The sequence below is a fragment of the Geospiza fortis genome, unplaced genomic scaffold, assembly GCF_000277835.1.
Source record: "Geospiza fortis unplaced genomic scaffold, GeoFor_1.0 scaffold206, whole genome shotgun sequence".
Classification (NCBI taxonomy): domain Eukaryota; kingdom Metazoa; phylum Chordata; class Aves; order Passeriformes; family Thraupidae; genus Geospiza; species Geospiza fortis.
The window spans coordinates 1,781,368-1,807,019 of record NW_005054311.1 but is presented as its reverse complement, the minus strand read 5'-3'; the positions used below and the strand labels follow the sequence as shown (position 1 = coordinate 1,807,019).

Sequence of the window (25,652 nt, the reverse complement as noted above, 5' to 3'; positions counted from 1 at the left end):
GCCACCACCACCTTCCAAATCTAGAACACAGAGCAGCAGACTATGTACAGGAGATACACCTATAGCACAATAATTTCAGTTTTTTAATCAATAGCTGACCTGCTCAAGGAGAGCTTGGATACTGTAGAGAGTGAAACCTGATGGTGGCATGAAGGTGTGCTAGGACCAAGAAAATGAGAACAAAGCTCTGCATACCCGGCGTCAAACTTTCCAAGCTGTCTCAGTTAAGTTCCGTTTTTTTTCATATGGCAGTTTCACACGTGCACATTACCTGTGCAGTTGAGCACAGCTGGGAATGACTTCATTTGAATCCATTCCCATTCAAACTGCAGGCACAAACCCTGTGAAGACCATGAATTACACCCCGGACTTTTCACAAATTTCTCTGTGTGAGCAATCTCACATTCATACAAAAGCAGGCTTTTAATATCCTTTCCCAGACAGCTACTGAAATTTCATGGGTGTATGAGACAGACACATTTCATGACCCTTTAACTAATTATTGTGCCATTACTACCCTTGGTGCTTTCTACATTTGCTAAACTTACAGACTAAACTTACACACCTCTCTTCACATGATTTCAGACTGAGTAGGACTTTCCTCTCATATCCATTTTCATTTAACTCTGATCTGTCCCTTTTATGAAATTCTGAGTTGGTTTTCATAGAAATCTTATCTGAAATCAAAGCTCTGTTTCTATGTAACGCTTTGGGATACAGCCTTATCTCGTGCCCTTATTAAAAACAGAAAGCTCTTTTATTCAGGTATATTTTTGACCTCTGCTCTTCTCTATTTGGAGCAAAACCTTCAGCCTCAAGGCCAAGAATAGAAGCAGCATCATCCAGTTCCCAATTCTATACCTTAACTGCTAGATGATGCTTCCTGTGAGTATATAAAATTTCATTTAAATGCGAAATCTCATTATGTTTGCTTACCCTAATGATGTCTTAATATTATTTTTTATATCCTGCCTTTCCTTATGACCTCCCTAGTCCTCCAGGGCTTAGCAGATTTTCAAGGTCCATTACAACAGTGGAAGAAGGTTTATGTGGCTACTTGTCACTCAGCCTCTATGTTAAAGGTTCCCATAAAACAGCTGGGGACATTTATTACACCATAGGCAGCACTGTTTGAACAAAGCACTCCATGACTGTGTGAACAAAATTTCTGACAATGCAGATATTTTAGGAAACAAGCAGAAAAATTTCGAGGATATTACCACCAGGCAGGCACTTGAATTATCCAAGAGTTCAGCACTTTCAGTATGTGATCAAATGTCCAAAAGTACATTTTTTTTGCAACCACATGTATAGAATGAGATGCATTCCACTTAAACAGAGGACACCATATTTGTATAAAAATAGTGTTAAGACAGCCTCAATCCCAGCCCATCATAATTACAGTAAAAGAAAAACAACATGTGGTTCTGTAGATAAAGTTACCAGGTATGAGGATAAAGAGTTATTGGTAGTATATAGTGCTCTGCCAAGAAATTATGACTAACAAGAAATTAAGAAACAAGTAGAATTTAATAAAAGGCTCAATAAAAGTGGCTGTATTGCACATCGATCTATTGCAAAAGCTTTTAATAGTAAAACTATTACTTATTTGTGACCCTGGCTTATTATGTAGGTTGTGAAGATGCTTTCTGAGTGCAGAAGGAAGGTGGAAGAAACACTCTATGCTGTACAATCTTGAGCTCTATTTAAAAATTTTGTCAACCAGAAATGGGTATCTGAGGAAGAGCAATTGTAACAAGTCTCATTATCTTCTGAAAAACCAAGGCATCACAGACAATGTATTTATCCAACAATATAACCATATGTTCATGTTCTTTTGATCAGCAGTAATATTAGCCAGCTAAACTCCAAATTTGAACAGTACTTTAGTACCCAGCTTTTCACTGAGTTGGCAAACAGTCACAGTGAATGAAGTACTCACTGCACTGAGAGATGGTCAAAATTGGAATTTCTGTTCTGCAGGAAACTCAGACCCTTCAAAATTTGATGATTATCTAAATCAGAATGTCACTACTTCACAATTTCCCATTAAACAAATGGCTTGAAGAAAAGAGATTCAGGAATCCAAACCAAAAGCATTTTGATAATGACAAAACAATTTATTTTGACATGATTAATGGTTTTAGTTTGATATGGTAAAAAGCTTTGCATCAATTGTATCTAAATGCTGTCTAAATCATTTGGATTACATTTGACGTCATCACAGTAAGATGGTTAACATTAATACACAATGTAGAAGGACAAAATAAAGAACTGGAATTACTAAACCTGAAGATTTTTATGGAACTGAAATAATTATTTCTGACAGTTTTCCATGGATATCTCCACTGTATCTGTTATAAAATCTTAACATATGACTACCCTTCATTCATTGGTAATAAACAGAACAATCCTCTCTTTTCTTGCCCCAAAACAACTCAGTTGGAAAATGTGATTAGGTATGGCCTTTCTGAAGTGAGTGGGAGTTCTGGCACTGACATCAATTAAGTCAGAACTTTTTTCACTGATTTCAGAAGGACTACTTGTGTACTTGAAAACATGCTAACATAAATCCTGTATTGATCTGGAACCTTAACAACAAAACTTCAAAGGAAATGATCCCATCTAAATCCCAGCTGAGAGCATAGGGCAAGACTCTTAAACATAGTGCATAGACTCTCAAAAAAGCAAAAGCATCATCTAGCCAGATTCTGAGACCATTTTCCATTAATTTACATCATCTGGAACAACAGCAAAAATAGATTATTTCAAAATCAGTATGACCAGTCCACCAATTTTAAAGCATCTTCAACCACAGGAAAAGAGTGACACTATTTTTATAATACACTTAGAAAAAAAAAATCATTACTGTTACTGCATTATTAAAATCTGCATACTTATAAATAAGGTAGTGATTTCCAACATGAAGAAGATACTGTTCTCAACAGTCAATACAATAAAACTAAATCATGTGGTAAGATAAACAAGAGATTTCACCAAATGTGGGCAAATATGCCTCAGGCACTATCTATTATGTGCACATCTGCCCACAGAGCAGATTGCTATCATCTAGCGTTATCAAAAGGCTCCATGTATTTCTCAGGAAACAAGTGCAAACACTCTCAATAAATCATGACGCTAAATACATGTTCCTCCATCAGTAAGACATTGTCTTCCACCTTGGTTGTGTCTGAGAGAAAATGTTTCTTTTTTTTGTGTGTGTGAATTCAGATAAAAAGAAGAGTTGATTCTCTTCTTCCCTCCACTCTAATCCCTTGAGCATGTGCTTTACTGCAGACTTGAAAGGCCTTGTGGGGCCCTTTTGTACTGGTATAGGCAGGGCCTCATTGCCAAGATCATCTACATTGCCTGCCCCTTTTCTGATGGTACCTAGGAGACAAATTTCTTTGGATGACTGCTGGCCTGGATATAAACATGAAGCTAGAGATCCTTACATCATTTTTCCCCGTGTAGTCCAAAGAACATCCCCTCTGCTGCAGCTGATGAAAGACTAACATCCATCTTCATCTACCTCCAAAATCAGCTGGTGCAAAGTAAAAGGTGTCCAACAATAGAGAAGCATATTTAAGGGCAAGCAGAAAACAATATTTCAAGCACAAATCATGCAACACAAATTATTGCAAAATGGCATTGAAATTTTCAGAATGATCACTTAAAAGCCTCTGTTTTCTTTAAATTAATGTTTATTTTTGGTACATTAACTTAGTATTTTTGTATCAGTAGGGGGAATGCATACTTTAATTTAATCATAGGAATATTAGCCAGAGCTTTGCAACTGCATTCATCTAAACAGCTGACTGTATTTAATATTGCAGTATAACCTTGCTTAGTTTTCAAAATAAATTTTCAAAGGGAGTGTACTACTCTGAGGACAATCAATGCGATAGGGAGGAGGTTTTTTTAATCTCTATGCCATTATTTGAAACTGACTAAATCAAATTTGTTATGTTAAGTTACCTGGGAAACCAAATGGAATTTGAACCCTTCTTTTGGGTACAGCAATATAGTTGGAAACAAAGCTGTGCCACAAAGCAGATTACCCAAAGTAGTTCTGTCAACCCTATTAAAACTGGCCAGAGTGACTGAACTGTGTTTCCAGAGCGAATACACCACAGAGATGGAAAAGGAGCAGTGATCTCCCAAGTACCAAGGTCTTTAGTACAAGTCCCAGCCATTACTATGGAAAAACCTGCATGGATCCCATTGGATGTCTATTAGAACTGTGGCAGCCAGCAACAAGACAAAACAGAGACAGGGAGCAAGTAGGCATCCACTGAAAGGTGAGGCTAAGGACCACATCTCCGTGTTGACAGATGTGATACACCATTTTGACAATGCAATTCCACTGAGGTTCTCTAATCCCCATTTAAGTATTGTTGGATATTGTTAGTGAATTTTCCACGTTTTAAATGTTTAAATAAAGGAATGCTCAATCACCTTGCTCTATCAATGCAAATTTTTACCTATGTTTATTAATTATGTCTATTGAGAGCAAAAGCATGTAAAGTGTTTAACAATGATTAGAATTAATGGCTTGGTAGAATGTGCGAAAGGCTCACTACAAACTCGTGGCTAATGGCCAGAAGTAAACATTACCACAAGCATAAAACTAGAGTAACTGCAAGAATGATTCCAGGCCAATTAAGGTTCAGTAAACATTCAGCATCTGTGGGTTCCTTATGGTTTTTATTAAGCCAGAATTAAAGTTTTATGCACATAATTCTGTACTATTTTTTTCCTTTATGCTTAAAATAAGAAGCTTCTCCCTAAAGGTCTCCCAAGGTCTGAATCCCTCACTACATTTAATCACTTTTGCTGTCTTTCCTTCTTCTTGGCAGCAATTTTGCCTGAGTACTCCTGGGACTGGTGTTGCATTACAGATTCATCAATGATTTGCTGCTTACTCTACATTATCCCACAAGTGCTGAGGCAAACAGTTCCTTGCCAGGATCAAATGATCCTCTATATTCGCCTGCAGTTTAAAATCTTGTTAATGTTGACACTTCTGACGAAAGCTCCACTTTGACACTGGAATTTGTGAAACCCGCAGGCTTTGGTGACTGCCACATAAACAGGTACCCAGGGCACAAAGTTTTTTCTAGGTCCTCTATTAGCCCACAGGGACATAATCAACTTAAGCAACATCCTTACCAGAAACAACGTCAAATAGAACAGCTAACACAGCCTGTCTGTCTGGAGGTGATGCTGCTGATGGGTGACAGAGAGACTGCTTGCTAAACCAGCGTGTCTGAGGACTTTGCTCTTAAGTCAATTAACTTTAATAGTAAGACTCCAAATTGCTTCAATGATCTTTGGACCAAGCTCAATAAGAACTAATTAGGTCTCCATTCCAAAGGTTAGTTGTCAGAATTATTAATGGATTTCTGTTTACTTGTTTTTAATATTGGACAAGAGGGGGTTTTTTAGTTATTTAGAGGAACTAACGTAATTCAGAAAGTCATAAATTAAAATACAGGTGCCAGAAAACTAAAGTTAGTGACACCTTGTCCTGGTTTTTACTACACTCCCCAGCCTTACCAAAGCTTGCATGTGTTTAACATGAGTACAGCTAGGTTTACTATCTATAGCTTCCAGTTCTGACAACAAAGTCTAGGACCAGGGCTGGACTTTTCAGAGCTCATCTCACTCCCTCTGCTGAAAACTCTTGACACAGGAGAAGATTGTATGTCTGAAAAACTTACCACAGGAGAGAACATACTTGAAGAAAGACTGTGACAAAGGTTCCTCATGTGGGAGTGATACCACAGCAAATGCCTGTGCAGCCTTGGCACTTTCTATGGTTTATTTATTCTGTCAGCAGATCATCACCTGCAAATCAAATAAAGAAATATTCAAAATCTGAAATTTTTTTACTAGACTAAAGTCCTTTAAGTCATTATTTTTCTCCTACTTTTCCTTCCTTTCTTTTCCTGGAAACTGCAGGAAATACTTGAAGTTCAAAGTACAATAAATATAATCTAATCAAGTTGCATTTATAGCATACAAGACAGGAAACAGAGATGTAGTTCTTCAGTAGGAATTGGTCAGAAAACAAAATGATTTAACTTGAAATGCAGTGCTCAAAAAAAAGACCTAAATTCAGTCTTTGGATACTGGAGTCCAATTCTCTCTGGCACTAACAAAATGTCATGTCATTTTCTGGAAGAACAAGGTCTGCACTTTTGCTGCTGAGCTCTGAAAACCTAGTTATACGAGGAGAGGAGAGTCTGTCTTCATGGTATGGTGGAGGGGATGAGAGAAAAGTCACACCCTCACATGGTGCATACAAAGGCAGAGACCCAAAAACCTCTTCCTGGGGACAGGAACTGCCCTTCTTTCTCCCTGATAGGGACCACCCCCCCTGAAATAAAAGGGAGTAAAGGAGGAGGGTTGCTCCCCTCTCCTCCATCTCCCATCCACCTTGCAGTCACAAAAGGAGTAAGTTCAAATTAATTCTGGCACAGAGGTTTTCCACAGGCTTCCCCACCTGCCCCTTTGCCAGAGGCCTTGTCAGCTGAAATGTGTGCCTGCTCTATACCTGCTCCAAGCCAAGGTCACTCACTGTCTTAAGGCAGATGAGACACCAGGATACAATTATGATGTGCTGAAGGTTACTGGATGGAAGTCAGGGTGGGCACAGGAATATGCACACACATCACTTGTTCTGTGCTTGGACACAAACCCTTGGCAACCAGGTTTGGTCTGATGCGATGGGCTGAGGGCAGTTCACAGTCTTGTAGAGATTTAGGCTGACTGTGTAGCTCTGGTGTTCAGAAGCAGCGACACTTGGGCTGAAGACAATGAAGATGTGGGCAAACAGCTTTTCTGAAAATCAGTTTCTCAACAGTCACAGAGTCATAGAACCATAGAATGGTTTGGGTTGGAAAGGACCTTAAAAATCATCAAGTTTCAAACCCTCTGACATGGGCAGAGACATCTTCCTGTAGATCAGGTTTCTCTAAGTGCCCATCTAACCTGGCTTTGAACTTTTCCAGGAAAGGGGCATTAAAACTTCTCTGGGCAAGGTCTTGTAATAGCACTGAGCAACAGTTACTCAGATTTCAAATTAAAAGAGAGACAATAAAAATATTTTGGATTAACATGAAGAAAAATTGGAAGAGCCTAGATGCACTATATGTCTGTGCCAAGTCCAGACTAAAGTCTCAATTAGGATGTGTAAGCATCTTTGCAACCTGTGTGAAAAATAATAACAAAAAAAAAAACAAACCTGGCATTAAACTATGCCCAGTCAATCAGAATGATCCATAATGTGGAAGTTTTTAACAAGCTGCTGCCCAACATTTTTGACATGTTTTAAAACAAGCCATCCTGATCAGCCCTGTAGAGGCGAGTGATTCTAAAGTTAATGATTCTCCAAAGAGGAGAAGGCATAAAGATTTAGCAACTCAGTAGACATGACTGCACAGACCTCTGCTGCCAGCTTGGAAATGACAAATGATTTGTTAATATGGAAGCTTTCTTTTTGTATTATTTTTTGCCAATGAAGTGAAAACAGAGCATTGATTAAGCAATCCAAGCTGAGAAAACAGCATCCAAATTGGATGAGAGCTTTCAGACCAGCAGCTTCAGACCAGGTTTCAAGGCTTTGAAATACAACTTCTGCTTGTTGCTTGATGCTTAAAGATACCTATCCTGGAGCCACAGACAGTAATTGATGTCAATCTGACACTGTAGTTCACAGATGAATTTCAGTTGTGTGGGCCATGCCACATGCACAACACTTGTGTGAAAAAATGCTTTCTGTCTCAAATGCTACGAACTGAGAGAGAGGATTAATAGAGACATCAACTAAAAAGTTCTCTGCACAAATAGAGTATGGCTGAAGAATACCAATAGCCCAGCATGCCTCTGACTTAAAATCACCCTTCTCTTTCACCTGTCAGATGAAATCATTTGTACAAAAATTCAGACTGAGCCTTTCACTCACAGTATTAGGTTTCTGCACAGCTAAAATTCTAAGCTTATATCCTGTGGAATAATTTTACCAAAGTCACTATATGTATTCAACAGTAAACAAAAACTAACTGTCTAGAGGTAATTAAAAATATTATCAGGTTTTTTCCTCTTGCAGAAAAGAATTAAATTTTCCAGGGGAGCTTTAAATAGAAGCTTTGGCACTCACAGATATTAAAGTTTGAGTGACTCATATTCTCATTCCCTTGTGTAGCTACATTACTAGACTGTATTTCCCTCAATTCATCACAGAATAGGCTATGTCCACAGCCATAAAGCAGAGATAGTGGCATGTCATGGAGCACTAAGTGCAAACAGGAAAACAGGCCTCTAAGTAGAAGAGGAGCAATAAGCATCTAAATTGTCATACTCAGAAGGCACTATGGAGACTTATTTAAATTAAAATATGTAATAAATGTTTAAGTTGACTGTTTGGTGTCGGGGGGGGGTTATTAAAATAAACCTGCAAAAAAACATGCCCTTTCACTAAAAATGTCCTAACACACCTATAGAAAACTGCTGCAATGAAAAATTTTCACCTTAATCAGGTCAATTTGTCTGGACAACTGCTGGGTAAATAGCTATGCCATTCTATTTGTATTGCAGCTCATGCTCCAGAGCTCGGAAAAATCAACATAGGCATATAAGCCAAGCCAAAAATATGCTTCATTTTTAACAGACAAGCACTGAAAGAAAGTGTATGGGGTTTCTTTTCAACTAGCAATCTGTATATTTTATGCATCCAAAAATTAAACCAGTTATTTTTGTGTCTCTGAATTTTAAATCAACACCCATTATTTTACAGCCTGTTAACAAACAGATTGTCCCTGATATAGCAAATTTGCTTTCCTGAAAAGTTCATGCAGTACTACAAATCCTAAGGCTAAGATCTTTTTTCTGAAAACATTGTTCAGAAAACAAGCACAGATATGGGAAGGAGCAAATTTCCCTTACCATGAATTTTCATCCCTATTTAACCTATTATCTCCACATTCTTGATTGAAAAGTTTCCAATTGTTTGAACACCTTCTTCCCTGAAAAAAAACCATAAAAACCAAAAAACAAACCTCAAAACACTAAGAATAAGAGAACAAAGATTTGTGTTGTTTGCTGGGTGAGTAACTGCAACACTGGTGCCAGGGGAGACCTTCTTGTAGAACTCTTTGCAACACTGTGGTGGTGCCTGAAATTCTATTCATGGTCTGAGTACCATCTTGATCAGATTTGCCTTGAAATTCCTCAATATAACATTATGCAAGCACTTCTACGGGATTTGTTGTTCTTCTTCTTGGAAATCATAGAATCATAGAACGAATCATAGAATGGTCTGTATTGGACAGGATCTTAAAGATTATGTAGTCCCACACCACCCTTGCCCTGGACAGGAACACCTCTCACTAGACAAGGCTGCTGAAGGCTTTGAACACTGCCGTGTTTGTACCTCCATGGACAACCTGTTCCAGTGTCTCACCACCCTGACAGTAAGGAATTTCTTCATAATTACAGTTACACAAAAAACTATTTCTTTCTAAATAGAGTATATAGGTTCACTGCCTGAGAGGGAAGTAATAGCTGTGTACATGCGTGAAATGACATATTTCAAAACAGAATTCTACTTCCATTTTTTTCTATGGCCCAGGATCCTGCTTTGATGTGAAGATGACATATCGGGTAAATACTGAAACACATACAGATTCCTCACTAACCTCTCTGGAATCTTTCTGACACACACTCACAGAAGTGACATTCCAGCTGACTTTTATCGGTCAAACTTAGATTCACTGATGCTGCTGAAGTAAATGGATGTAGTTACATACAAAAGAGATTTGAAGAAGGCTTTTTTTTTCATTTTCACAGCAAAAAGTTACACTACTCAAAGTAGTTGTGTCCATTAAAAAAACCCTATTTTTTTCATTAACTCATTATTTTAAAAACATTTATATATATTAAATAAATTTCAAAATTTATTTGTAGTGGAAAAAGGATTCATAAGTAGGAACCACAGGAGAGTCATAATTCAGGTCACATTTGTGCAGCTCACCAGCTAATCTGAAAATCTAAATCTACTGAGACTTTCTGATATCTTCTCAGAACTGTGCATCATATTACTTATGAATAGACTCAATTCGAAAGAAAGCTTTTAAAATACCAAAAAAATATTTTCTGCATTGTCATCTACTTCTTTGTTCAGCCTGTTCATCTCTTTTGCTCAATATTTGCAATTTAACAGACAAATTGGCTTTTGACCCATCCACTGCCTCCTCCCTGTAACAGATTAATGGCTAATGCATAATCCCTCTGGATTGGCTACAAAATGCAATGGCTGCAGTAGAGAACATACCACACTTTCTACTTTTACCAATTGCTTTGTGTATGGTGACAGATTATTAAAGTGAAACGGCAGGAAGAGAAATGAAATTTTGTCTCCTTTTATTCCCAGTATCCTACTGAAATTTCCTACTCCTACTAACAACTGTAGTGGATGAAAATAAGAAAAAAGATTCCTGCAACTGAGAGACAGAAATCAACAGGACTGGGTGCAGCTACTGGTTGTGCCCCAGATGAGTGACACTGGCTTCTTTCCCACCTTTCACAGTAACCATGAAAATGATGTTTGCTTCCTTTGGTGCTGAATGTATTTTACATATTTCAGTTGCAAGCTCTTTGGGGCACAGTCAGCTGCTAAATATGCTTTTCTACTGTCAGTGCAACACAGCCATGACATATCTTGAGTCTTAACAAAAATCCAAGCAGAAGTAGTTACCAAAGATTTTTTTCAGGCAACAATTTAGTTCTGTGAAAGACCATTTTCCCAAGCACTCAAAACAGTACTTGTACATTTGGAAATCACCAGAGTGCCAAAAGAAAATCTAATAATACGTAAAAGACAGAAATAAAACGTGTAGATTGGCAAAAAGGCTATTAGAGAAATACTGGGCACCTGAACAAATCCCTGCATTCTTCAGTTTCCAAGCAGTTTCATCCTCCAAAACATTTTGCATTCCTTTTGATACTGCATATGTATCTCTTAAACAGCTTTTACAGCACAGCTAAAAAAGCCACCTCTGTGAAAAAATGCTGTACCTGGTGAAAGTACTTCAAGGAATGTAGACCCTAATCTGCAACCCTTTTCTCTCACAAATAATCTTCATAGCTTTGATTCTGACATGAGTAGGATTACTCACATAAGAGAGAAGAAAGGTAGGCATGGGAACTTAAGAATTGCACTAACATAGTAAAGCATTGTAAAATGACAATAAAAACGGCATTTAAACTCTCTCGAGTTATGCCTATTCTGTAGTACAGAAAAGAGACAGTAAATTGAACAAGTAGCTTTTACAAAACTGTAGCCAGAAACCAAAAAATGGAGGTACTGGAAATAAGCAGAGTTCACACAATGCCAAAAGTACTGTCCACAAGCTAGAAACATCTGAGAAGTCAGGAAGCACAAAGATAACGTTTGAACTCCCATGAACGTAACTGACTTCTGTCCTGCAAAGAATATTAAAGCACATAGTAAAAGGCTCTTCAGTAGTATAAATAGGAAAAAAAAGCCACACACACACAAGAAAAAAATGCTGTGCCCTGTGGAGGAAGGATGGAAAAGAGATTAAAGACAACACAAGGAAAGCCTCAAGTAAGTATATTCCTCCAATTTTCAATCAGAAATTTTTAGGTTAAATTCACAGACAAAGATAAGTTGAATAATAAGAATGTGGATATGCAAATAGAAACTATCGGAGCTAGCAAAAAACTCAATTCAAAGAGTTAAATGCTTGAAGTCTGATTAATCACCATCTCACACTTCTAAAAATTCCTCTCACGTGTAATGCTGGTCCAGTGACAAATATTTTTAATAGCACCATCTAGTTGGGAGTGAAACTGAAAAATAGTAGATATGGTTTCTTTACTTACAAAAAAATCAGTGAAGAAAAGTAAGAGGAGATGACAGTTGGGAAATTACAAGCTATTTCATTGGACCTCATTAGTATGAAAGGCTTTAAAATACATTTTGAGAGAGACAATATATAAAGACACAGAGGTAAATGAAAAATGGGATAAAGTGCAACAGCAATTTAGCAAGAGGACACCATATAAATTATCCATATAGCTTTCTTAGATGAGGTAAAAGATTTTGTGAACAAATTAGGTGTAATAGGTCTCATCTTTCAGGACTTTAGTAATGCATTTGACATCGTGTTATACACTATTAAGGAATCTGAGGACTAAGACATTCTGCATAGTTAAAAAACAGCTAGAGAAATAATAGCAAGTAAGTGCCATTAAGAAGGGATGTATCAAATCAATTAAGATTAGCAGTGGGTCTTCAGGATCCATTCTGGGGCTACTGTTATGCTTCCATAGCTCTTAATCACCGTGACCAAGATAGAAGAGTACCTGCACATTCTAATATCAGTAGAGTAGTGAAGCGATACAAGTTGAGTGTCTCGAAGATGTCTGCCAAAGAAATGGGGAAAGCAACAAGGCCTGGGGCAGAAAATGAAAATGTAACCTGGGAGATGACCCAGTAAGGACAAATGAGGACTACAGTTGTCAATGAGAGAGTGACAAAACAGCTAACATGATGAAAAAGGCAAATGAGGCCACAGAACCTAAGAGTGGGAATTTCCGGTAGAACCTGGGAGACAAGGAGATTTCCCATCCAAAGATGGTAACAGAGCTGACCTGTTCAGCACAGCAGGAGAAGAACTAACTAAGCACATAACTGTTCCCTAGAAATGCCTTGAGGAAGATACCTCCAGGTAGAAGTAGTATTATCTAATTAAAGGAGCAACAAGAGCAATGTAAGGGAAGGCAGTGTACATGCCACGTTCTCATCTAGGCTGTACAGAATGGAAGCAGCTATGAGTTTCTCAAACACTCTTCCAGATAGGAGAGTGGGGGCAAAATTACAGCCTTGGAGTTAGAGGTTAATACACAGCTGGAAGTATCACGCTGCTGTGACACCCTCTAGAACTGCCTGGACCCACTGCTTGCATACACTCGTCACAGAGTGCCCTTTAGCTCTTCCATCATTAGCGTGGTACTGATATTATCACTGCTTTCATGTTACTGGTTTCATTTTGGGGGACATATCCAACACACCATTCCTTTTTTCACGTACACTTTTCATTACCAAATCCATGTAAAACTAATTACACAGATAAAGGCTTTTGCGATAATGCAGACTACTTGCAAGTGAAAATAAATAGAAGAATGTAGACTCCAAGATTATTTAAACAGCTAAGGCTCACACAAATATAATGTTAATAATAATTAAGTATTTTGTTAAATAATTAATTATTAAGAATAATTTTGTGAAATAATTCAGGGCAAACTGGAGAATTGTCCTTAAATTATTAGCTACTTAAAAGAAATATGTCAGATGGGTGCTCTAAAGAGAAATTTAACAGAAACTGTAATTTTAGAACTTGTGCATAGATGCATTTCTCCTGAAGAGAGTGAAAATTTGGCACTTCATATGAGCAGAGATGATCTGGCCCAAACATTTCTGTTTGCAGATGATGACTACTATATTATTCACTTTGTCTTGGCACAGTCAGTCAACAGAGGGAGTGCAGTAGAATAAAAAAGCCTTTTCTCTATTTGGTGATAACATTTTTAGCACATTTAAGGAGAAATCTGAAGAACCATAGTAATTTCTACACCCTAGAAAATGTGTTGAGCAGAGAGAAAAGGACAGGGAGGACATCAGTAGTTGCAAAATACAAAACAAAACACAGAAAAATGTCTCCAAAAAGGGAATGTGAAGTAATAACCCTTAAAATACATTATAGGAATGTATTTGAAAGAACCTTTCCAGGAAATAGCGTCTGTTTACACCCATTAAGTTTGCACTCACTTGAAAACAAATCAGTTTACTAGGGAGGAATCTAATCCTTGTATCCAAAATAATAAATTCAAGGGATTAGCCAGGACAATCGCATTTTTAGCAAACAGAATTCATTTGCATCCATCCTCACATTACCAGAAAAGTAGCTCTCTCCTAATTAGCAGATCTTGAACATTAACCTTTTGTCTTGACTGCAATCACTTCGATTAGTGGTAATGTTCAGCCTCCTCAAAACTTCTTCTTTCATAAATTTACTATTCCCATGGTAACAGCTGCTACTTTCATTCTACAAACACCAAGAAAATGTGATTTCCCTTATATCAGTTGGCCAGGCTGGGGGTGCAACTTTGGCCTTTGTCAATGCTTTTTTCAGATAAAATTGTGTATTCCAGAAGAAGAGGAAACAGGTGCAAGCACAATTCAGGAAACAGTTGTTGACTAATCCACGAAGCAGGTTTGGCAATGCTTTGAAAGGAAGCTGTCAGACAGCCTACCTGTAATGCCAATGTGTTCTGTGGCTGCATGAGGGAACAACAAGCGCATTCAACAACAGCCACCAAACTTAAATCAATATTTTCCATGCGTTGTTGTTTGGATGGCATTTTTTCCCTTTTTGCTTGTTTCTTCGGTGGCTCCACAAACAGTAGCAAGACATCAGCTTAATACCCCCGCATGAATAGTTGAGAAATGTAAATCAAGGATTTTCATTCAAAGAACATTGAACTTTAGCCAAAAAGAACATCAATTCATTGCTGAGACTCTGACACAGCTTTAATGATTGGTGTCTTCATCTTCAATGCTCACACAGGTCTATAAACAAAGTCCTAATCTCAGCTGAAGTGAATCCCCAAAGTAGCATCAGCTTCGGTGGGACCAGCAAACATTCACAACAAAGGTACTTTTTCCCCAGCAAGTCATGCGAAATTTTTCTGAAAGTTTATCAGATCTGAGGCTTTTTCCAGAAAACCCATCTGTTGCATATGAACTCATCTGATACCTTTACCTTCTTTGAAACTGATGGTTTCCAAGTCAATCTGTCAGGGTGAGAATGGATAAAGTGAGATTCACATGTACTTCTCCAGCAATTCACTGAAATAATCAAGTTTTCCCTTAGTCACAAATGTAAGATTCTGTCAGAAAATAGAAGTGCAATTTTCCAAACTTAGAATTGCATGTTCAGTTTCTTAAATTGGTCTATAAAATGCATTTTTAATTTTTTTAATGAAATTTTTAGCATTCACATAAAGGACTGGCAGACAGAAAAGAGACTGAAAAATTAAACACAACTCTAGAAGCCTTTATTTTTTCCTTCTCTTTAATTCCTCATTAACCCTTTCAGCATCAGACCAGGTGATTTCTTTCCTTGCCTTACATACTTTTCATTCTAGGCATAACCAATCCCTGTTGTTAATGAGACACTTTGAAAACCTGAACACGTTTTGGCAGCAGGCCTACTTTTTTAGCCAAAACTATCAAGTGTTTGAGGACAGAAAAATCATGGGTCTGCTTTTATGAAAGTAAACAGTGGCTGAAATTGTGCAACCCACATAAACTCTGCTCATTCCAGCAGATGTTAAGATTGCTTGGAAATGGACTAATTTCTCACCCTCGTGCCTGAGCATTTATCATTTATGCTTCAATATCTGCAGGTTTTTTTGCCATCAGAAGTACCAAACCCAATTTCAACAGTAAAGGCCACATCTTCTCCCACTGCAGCTGAAAAGGAAAATGTCACTAGAAATGAATAGGAGGCTGTAAATATATTACAGGCACTAAGCTGCTGTATTTATATTTACATGAGTATCACACTGCATGTCATCCAGACTAAAAATCTCACTCTGACACAGGATCATATTCTAAAAGGGGCCAAATTAATTAAATCTCTCAGTTCTGGGCACACATAGGGGATGTCTGGGTTTGAGTTGGTACCCAGCATTTCAAGCTCATGTTTATTTCCACTCCAGCTCCAAAAAAATATTGGTGAATAATCCAGAACTGCTCATCCAGGAAAGATTCCAAAGGCTTGACAAGTTCCAGACTACAGTCCATGGAAAGAACAAAGTGAACAGATTTGTTGGCAAGAGATGTCTCTATCCACGCACAATTTGCACATGTTCTAGAGTGGTTCTCAAAAATGGAATAACCTTGGGAAAAGAAGTACAACGGAATTAATTGAACCCAACCTGTGAAAGCTACAAACAGCCCTCAACTTTAATGCAAAGGAACACCAAAAAATAATCCAAGGTAAGCAAAGAAAGCAAAAGTATTTAAAGTAAGCAAAAAATTACTGCAGATCAATGAGAAGGAGGAAATGGTTGGCAGGAAGGGTTGCCTGTAGGACTGGCATGATATTTCATGGTAACAAAATCATTTTAGAGGACAACTCGTGTTCTGTTGCCACAGCCCAGTTTTGCAGTCATGCTACAGGCATCAGGATTTTTAAGATATTACACCCACATCCCACAATATTAGTCCACACCCTGTTTGGTGCCTTCCTCTGCAGTCTGGCCCACCTTCCTCCACGGAGAGGGATGTGGCTGTTCCTGCATTGGCCCTGGAGTCAGGAGAGGCAGAGGAAGCAAACAGTGCTCATTTTCCACTGTCCTCAAGGTTTGTTCTTTCTCTGCAGCAAAGCACAAGAGCAGAGCAGCTGGACCTGTATGTTTTACAAGGATTTGTGGATCGTAGAGAGTTCAAGGACTGGATAGCCTTAAGCTGGAAAGTCCCATACTGCAGAAGGATAGATAGAGAGGAGGGGATCCCAAGTACAAGGCTTTCCAATTTAAATCCTTAGAGGGTAAGTCCTGGCTTCTCTCCCACCACCCTTGCAACAACATCAGCTCAGATTTCACAGGAAGCAGGCTAGGGAGGCGACCACTGTCCTGACCCACAAGTCCTATAAATCTCACTCACTCTGGCTCAGGAATATTAATCCAATTGCCATATTTAGTGTCTTTACTATACTTAAAAAAAATAAATCAGTAATATGGAGGATTCAGCATGTTGGTTTGTCTTCCCACTTCTTTTAAGTGTCTCCAACTCCTGCAAAGCAGTGCATCACAGGCCCTTCCTACCCCATGCCAGAGAAAGATAAAGAGCATCCCTGCATCGCTCTTTGAGTTTTGAGGTTTTTTGCATGCTTTCACCATCTATTAATGAAACTTGTCCCACACCAATTGGTGAGTTAATAGGTGTCGAAGCAGATGGTAAGACACGCCTGAAAAAATATTTGGCATCTTTATTTCATGTGAGAGGAATGTAAGAGGAATATTATGTATTTTCCGTTTCCCAACAGCTGAAACAGAAGTTAAAGCAAACTTTTATCATCAGCAGAGTTTGAGGAACAATTACCCAGGTCCAGCGGATGCATACCTTGCATCTAGCTCCATCTAATTCCCTCTTCTGTGGTTTATTTGCCTCATGGGCATGCCACGTGCTGGGGGCTCATTGACTGACAGCATGATATCGAATCTGCTCCAGGCACCGGTGCTCAGAGAGCAGCATTGTGAAGGAATTCAAGATACCAAAACCAGGAGCAAACTCATAAGGTACTCATGATAAGGAGGCAACATTTTTTTCTATATTCCCTGCAGTTATCTTGGAGGGATGCCGGCACAGTAACATCCTCAGTGGGAAACTGCTCCTCAGTGCTGACTTCCCAGTGTTGGCCACCTTACATATTCAAATAGAGATATAAATAGCACAGCATTATAAAAATTAACAACAGGACCAGAGGTCTGTGTGAGGATCAGACCTCAAAACCTGACACTGCGGAAGAGATGCTGCATTGGAGCTATTCAGGCAGAAGGCTCCGCATTTGGAGAAGGAAGAAGAGCTTGCCAATTGGCATTCCAGCAGTTAGTTGCTGGCCAAGATTTTCAAGGTTGAACTTTATACCCGTAGCTTCACAAAGGTCACACTTAGCAAACTGTTGGGGCTTAACAGAGCAAGGATGCATTTGGCTCTTATTCCAAGGGCCTTTCCTTGATATTAATATTGATGACAGTGGAACAAACATCTCAATAGCTGCACAGAAAGGCCAGTGCACAAATGTGCTATACTCAACATATGGAAAAAGTCTGAAGCCTTTCAAACCACTTAATGAGAAAGCTGTGGATATCAACAGCAGAAGGAAAAATCTAAAATGGGAGGAAGAAGCCTGTATCCTACCATGTTAATTTATATTGTGAGAGAGGAAAGTACATGGCAATGTTAGCTATGCTGAGGATTTTCAAAAGTTGCATTTATTTTTGGTTTTATTTCAAAAATAGTGTTTCAATGAATATGCATCATGCTGGGTTTGTGGCACTGGTAGTGTGTTTATCACCATGGTACCTGAGCACTCAAGCCAATGATTAACCAGCGGAGCAAATGAAACAGAAGCTGAGAGCCAAAATGCACAGTGACAAGCTCTTCACAGACCTTATGTATGCCACAGCATCTCTGTCTAGAATTCCTTCAGGCTTTCCACTGTCTTCCCTGCTCTTAGGATAACCAGATCTTTTTTCCTAAACAGTGCTAAGGGATATAGAGATCTCAGACTGGCTCAGGAGAAAGGAGGAGATAAAAAAATCCCAACAAACAAACAAGCAAACAAAACAATACGTAAATGTTTTCATCAGGAAAACATTGCTTAAGCACACAGTAAGGAAAAAATAATTTTCATTTCCATAAATTGATTATGAATTGACAAACTTTGTTGTGTCTGTCCAGCTATCACCCTAGTCTTTAACACTACTGTCCTGAAGAAGGAAAACAAGTCTTTGCTCACTAAGAAAATGACATTTCAAGGGACCGATGCAGACTATACTTGAATACCACTGTCAGCTTTATCTAATAATAATGAAAAGAATACATAAAAACATATGGCTATGTGCCTTCTTGAAAAAGACCAGAGATTGCATCAGCCCCTCTCCACGCTCCAAAATAAGCAACAAGTTAATACAACTCTGATGATGTTTGTTTAACATATGTGCATACAACTAGTGTGAGCTTTTAATGGCTTGGGATGCTTAAGCAAAGGCCTCTGGATTTTAGAAAAAGAAATCTTCTGTTGAATTATCTACCCCTTGCTGTTTTGTTTTCTGCACAAAGTCTCTCAGGGGCACAGGAAAGCTGAGGGCCTTGCATGCAGGCCAACTTGACAAAGGTTAAATCCTTCCCCTACTGCGGAATTGTGCAGCCATAATACAACCCTCACTGAAGAAGTTTCCTGTTTTCCATCACTAATCAAGGCAGTGATACTGCATTCTAATTAAATTGATGTTACGTGGAGTTTTTCCTCTTTACTGTAGCTGCTTCACACTTAGGAGGTAGTTACATCCAGTTTATCCCTTAAAAGAGGAGTAGGTTTTGGGGACAAGGCCCCATTACCAGCAATGAAAACCCAGGTGCTCACTTCCTAGTGCAGTTACAATATGTTGTGCCTCAGCAGCAGCAGCAGCAGTTTTGAAGCAGATATAAAGCACTGCACCATCCATCTATATTTGACTGTGAAACTCTGGATTAAAGCTCACTCTAAGCATCAGCCTGATTCTGCAACCTCTCCTGTGTCTAAATCATATCCATCACTGTCATCTCTAAAGATTCAGATCCTCTGTGCACTTCATCAGGCATTATAATCGAAGCTAATGAAAGACATGTTTGTTTAGCTGTTGTAAATGGCTTTGAAGATCTTGGTTTCAGCCAGGGTGATGAATTAAGGATGTCAGCTGGACAAACAGTATAATTTGGATTGAATTTAGCTAAAATGGATTACTGAAAAAGCAATATGGATTTTTAAAATTAATATTATTTCACATACTTTAGCAGTAAATATTTCACTCCTTCTTACCATCTGAGTCACCAGGCATAGAACTGTAAGAATCAGCAATGACACCAGCTTTTCAAACACAAGACCAACTTAGGATACTATAAACAGGTGTGAAAAGCCACTTTTCGACTGCAGCAGGGAGTACAGCCCTCAAACAGTTTACCCCTCAGCTGACTACCTTTCTGCCTAATAGCAATTCTGCAAAGCAGCCTGAACACGGTAATTAAAGCATTTTACGACAAAACTCAGAAACCAACAACTGCAAAGAACTATTCCGTAACACTGTTATTTATTAGAAGTACCTGGCTTTTATTTTCCCTGGTGCATTTTCAAATGAATAAAAATAATAACTTAAGGGGAAAGAAAATTATCTTTAAATAGTGGTGGGGTTTTTTTTTTTCCCTCTCCCAGGTAATTTGGAGTCAGGAGGAATCCAAAATAACAGCATGATTGTTGAAAATTACAGGGTAAGGTTGGAAACCTCTAGAGGTCATCTAGTCCAGCCTCATGCTCAAACTACTGCCACCTTAGAACAGATCATTCAGACTTAGAAGGGAAAGGAAATAATTTAAAGCAAAAAAGAAAGGAAAATATTAAGTCTTCCTCTACCCCCTTTTGCACGAGAAGGAAAAGAAATGCAAGGAAATATTTTCTTGAAACATGTAGGTCTTCTGTGTTGTTTATAAGTATGACCAATCTGGAAAATAGATTAAAGCTGCCACCTTTGGTTGACCTAGTTCACTTTCTGCCTTGATGCAGGGAACATTTAGCACAACGTGTGGCAAACTCTGACTCAGTTGCCAGCACTGCTCTGCCACACTGCTGGCCAGAAAAGGCTGGGAACCCTGCATGTTCAGCTCCAGTGACAGGGAAAACGCTCCATATCATTCATTAGCAGTCTTCTCCAAGTTAATTAAGGAATGGAGCTGACAGCTGCTGAAGCTGGTTCCACCCCATCTTTTCCTGAGAAAGCAAGGCCTCCAGGGCAGGGCCTGGACTGCACAGCAAAGAAGAATAGGGTGGGGGAACCTTGCAATATCTCAGCGAAACCCAGATGACTCATCAGAAAGTAAAATGTTTCTATTTTGGCAAGAGGCTGAAATAGCAGCCCTGGGTTGTGCTGCAGCACAGCAATAAATGACCCTAAGTGCCCGGGACAAACTCCTGTGCACACTGATATTCCTAACAGCAGGGGCTATTTCACATCTCATTAAGCAAAGGGGTTTACATGACAATTAACACATTAATTAGCAGCATCTTTTTCACAGGTGATACTTTGGCTTGAGATTTCAACATTTTTAGACAACTGTTCTGTGAGTGAAAATTAAGGAATGGTTTATTATAACTCAAGGCAACAAGGATTTACAGGCAGAACTGGCATAGGAGTATGTTTGTCTGTGTACTGAAGGACACTGCAACCTGGCAATGGCATTTCCCATAACTTGCATGGAAGGAGGGCCTCCTTGTACCATCTGCACCCTTCCACTCAAAGCCCAGCCCTTGGCATGGCAAGGTGCCAGGCTGGCCTCTTCATGAGCTGACCATAAACAAGCCTAATGTACCACAAAGTCACACAGGGACAAAGCAAGGCCTGGACATCCAGGAGCAGCAGCTCCCATTCCTCAGCCCCAGCCGCTGGCCTGTGTGGCTCCCCACCACAAAAAGCCCTTTGACTGTATTTGTATGGACATAACACCACACAGCAACCCTGCTAATGTCACAGAAAATACGTGTCAGCTATAAGGGAATGTTTACTGCCCTACAGCTTCACATCCTAGATACAGAGTTAATAATTTCTACCAGAGACCACTTTAAAGAAGAGTTGGCACTATTAAGCTGCATGGATATTTCTCTCTGAGGTTTTTGTTCAACACCATCTTTAATTTCTATTATCTTTTGAGATAATGGATTTACAAGTATACAGGAAGATGTAGAGTACTGGAAATTGAATGAAAGGAAGAAAAAATAGGGAACTGGAACTTGTAGCTTTCAAGATCAGATGGATTCTAATAGTCATTGGTCCATTCCCTATCAAATGGATGTTGCCAACCCACAGGATATAGTGGCATGCTTTGTATCTTTCACCTCCCTCACGTACGTACTGCAAGGAAGCTGTGTTCTAAACAATGTATAAACTAACAAAAAACACACTAATCTTTTACATATTTTGGCACTCAAAGCATAGATAAATCACTGTGTCATAGCCTCACCTATGATATCACTTACAAAATAAATCCAAGCTCAGGAGGAACACCAGATAACTTGTCCTTTAAAAGCTGATGCTTTGTTTCAGAATATGATTTATTTATTTTATTTATCAGCATGCCTTGTTTCAAATGGGTACTGTCTGACTGACCTCTAGGTACCCTTGCATTTGCTCTGTGATATCCCCAGAATGTCAATGCTTTGATTCTTCATCTTTCATTTCCCAAACATTTCTTATTGGTCACTTCTGGCAGTGGTGGCAGCTGAAGTGGAAGTTTATCTTCTGATAATCTGTACTGCTTTAATGGTTCCCGGCATCCTGAGGATATTTTCCAAGTGTTATGGTGACACCAGCTGAGATCTTGGAATAGAAAAGTGTTTCACATGTTTATTTCCTAACTTAGTCTCTTGTGGTTTTTACTGTTTTCCCAACCCTCTGCCATCCCTTGATTTCTATGGCTTAACACCTTTCGTTATAACTATGTTCTTAGTTATCACTTCTCAGTATCTTTCTGATTAAAAATCCTTTGAGAAACCTGAGGGCATTCCCACTATGCATCCAAAAGTCTCTTAATAAATTTCTCCAAACCTTCAAATCACATTTGTCTAAAAGCTGAGCAAAAATCCCCTCTAAAAGCAGCAACAATAGTCACATTTTTATATATATATTTCTCTGCACATAAACTATAGCACATAAACCTTGTAAAAGGATGAGCATGTTTCAAACAATTCTAATACAAAATATGACACATAAAACAGGTCACTGGTTTTAGCATGTCTCCAAAATAACATATGCTTGGAAAGGCTTATCCTTGTAGCATCATTATTCTCTTTTTTCAGTGAGAAAATGAATCATGCAGAAGCATGCCTGAAAAAGCAAAATTCTCAAATAATTTCTATCATTCACTCAGTGTGTTCATGACTTTCATACAGCTGACTGAACATTTATTATCTCACGTGAAAGAGAAGCTGTGAGTTTGCTCACCTTTGTCACCTGCAGGATCTTTGAAATGCCTCCTCTCCTGTTTCTTCCAAAGAGTACATTTCCGCATCTCCCAGTCCATCCCCGAGTCCACTGAACATGCAGACATCAATAAGTTCTGGCCAAGTTATCCTACGTAACTCTGAAGAAAAAAGGACAGACTTGCAGATGCTGCAGAAGGTCTTCTCTACTCTCTTTGAAAATTTTGTTTTCTTGGTGGTCTGTCACAGTCAGGTCTCCGGTAGTAAACTGAACAACCTATCCTCCTGGCTCTTCTTTTCTTCTTTTTCTTTTCTGTAAACACATAATCAGGGCTTCGAATCCTTTAGGCATCACAAACTGTATTTCTCTATTGCCCTCTACTGACTGCTGGCTCACGCCGCCTTCCCGGAGAAGCGGCGAGCAGCAGATCCGCGGTACGCGCTCCGCGCCGCCCTCCCCCGGATCGATAATGATACACGATGACCAAAAGTCAACACAAATCATTCTATTTTTTCCTTTGTTACAAAACACCAGGCAAGATTTACAGCCTCTTGGCCAGCCGTGGTAGCTACAAAACGCTAAACAACAGAAGCGGGAAGCAGTTTGTAACACGGCTCTGCTAACGTGGGCTTTTTTTTTTTTTTGGTGAACAAAAGCCAGGAAAAAGTAGAGACGAATGCGTTCTGCCTTGAAATGAGGATGAATTCATCCCACTGATGCCATAAATACTGTGCCGGGGATCTGAAGGTTGTCTGGTTTTAAGGGTTCGGTCCTGCCAGCACTGGATGCACAGAAATACTGCCTTTTGATGGGAGTTCTGCAGGAAGGGACTCGTAGAGAGCCATGAATTTGAGGCCATGGTTTTTGGCCATTTCCCCTTTGTCTCTAGTGCTTTGTTTATCACATTCAGCATCACACCTAATATGGGAAAGCCTCATGTGACAGGACCCGGGACGAGGCACATCACCCTGAGTGTGGATGGCACTGGGAGTGGCTGTCTGCCCAGCTGTTTGGACAAAAATGATCTATAATGCAAAGAGAATCCAGACAACTAAGATTAAAAAAAAAAAAAGAATGGCCTAGTGTTGTCTCAGGAGCAGAAGGGGAAAAAGTGTACAAGCATTTCAGGCAGACTGGAAGACACTGAGGGAGAAAAAAGCAGGGATATAAAGAGTGTAAAAGTGAAGGTGGGGAGTGGGGGAATATAAATGAATCTTTTGCATTGTGTTAGTCACTGCCTAATAAGTACAGCACATGCTGGTTAATCAGGTCACTCAGGCACTTGTTCTCAGAAGAAAAAGTGAATCCACAGTGCTGGTGCAGATGCTCTGGCCCACCTGCACCATGCCAGGGGCAGGGAGGACTCAGGTCCCAGCTCCAGGCAAAAGAAGAAATCCCTAGCACATTTCCTTTTATCTAGGCAGCAGCTGGGAAAGCACTATCTTGCCTCACCATTCTTCCTCCACAACTAACTTCCCTAGGAAACAAACATGCTTAAACAATTATAGACACAGACCCACACCTCAGAAAAGTGTTAGAATTATTTTTGCTTACTCGTGTTCAAAAAGTACTTTCATTTTCCCTCGCCAGTATTAATAAATGGGAATATTTCATTTGCCAAAAAAATCTGTTGACTGATGGACACTGGTTGTGTTTTGAATGGATATTGCATGACATCTCTCCTCTTCCACTCAGAAAAGGTAGGAGTTCACTCAAGGATCAAAAAAGCCAGCAACAAAGCAACAAAAATGTAACATTGAAAGGTTAACTAAAAAAAAATAGTTTCATTAAAAAAAATAGACTCAACAGAGGCCCTAATTGTACTTATTATGAACATTTCATTAACAAGTCCAAATACTGACTGTGCAGTAAAGCTGTCTTAAAGGAAGCCTTGAAATTTTTCTCTTTGCTTTTCTATTTTTAAAGCCCTTGGCTACTCCATGTCAGAAAATAAGAAATAATTATATTTATTCAAATTCCTTGATAGACTATCGAAGCCTGCTCAGCTGAATACCTCTCCTAAATGAACACCATTACCAATAGATCAAAGGATAAAAACGTCTAGCAAATGAGCAGGGCTGAGGGAATTAATAAAACACACATCAAACGGTGAAAGGCTGAGGGTTTGGTCTAGGGGCTTTTTTGGGGGGTTGTGGGGGAGGCTTTTGGCGGGGTTTTGTGGTTTTGGTAGGGGTTTTTTCGTTGGTTTTGGGGGTTTTTTGTTTGTTTGTTTGTTTGTTTTTCTTTTTTTTTGGTTTTTTTTTTTTTTAATTGGAGGACATTTGCAGAGTGATAAAGTCAAGTCTGCCGTCGCCAAAATGCACGGAAAAGGCACCTCCAATAGAGAGCGTGACAGATGAAGTTCAGCACTGCTGAGCATCAGGCGGATTTCTGCAGCGGCTGCTGCAGATCTTTCACCTGACAAGCCCTCACAGAGAAACGCGTGGGGTTCGGAGTTTGGGATTTTGCGGGTTTTTTTCACAGAATCACAAAATTGTTACGATTTGAAGGGACCTCTGGAAATCATCCATCCAGAGTCCCCTGGAGCAGGTGACACAGGAGCGCATCCAGGTGGGATTGGCATGTCTCCAGAGAAGGAGATTCCACGACCTCTCTGAGCCAGCCTAAGCGCTCTGCCGCCCTCAACGTAAAGCACCTCTTCCTCACATTTTTTCCCCTAAGGTAAAAGTTTCCTTTCCTACCGGAGAAACTTTTCACACGGCCGGGGACACAAGCGGCCCTCCGAGGCGGGTGCCGCGCTCCGGCAGGGCTCGGGGCGGCCTCGGCTCCCGCGGCCCCCCCGGCCAGCCCCGCTGCCCTCC

The 25,652-nt window shown here is 39.4% G+C and overlaps 1 long non-coding RNA gene across 1 annotated transcript in view; it reads right to left on the bottom strand.

Moving 5' to 3' along the window:
- Window positions 1-23,106, bottom strand: part of LOC115947725 — a 71,576-nt gene extending 48,470 nt beyond the window's left edge. The window contains exons 1-2 of the long non-coding RNA XR_004081577.1: window positions 22,852-23,106; window positions 5,724-5,850 (exon numbers count right to left, since the gene is read on the bottom strand). This is a non-coding gene — a long non-coding RNA (uncharacterized LOC115947725). The remainder of the gene's footprint in view (window positions 1-5,723; window positions 5,851-22,851) is intronic.
- Between the last annotated feature and the right edge of the window lie 2,546 nt (window positions 23,107-25,652).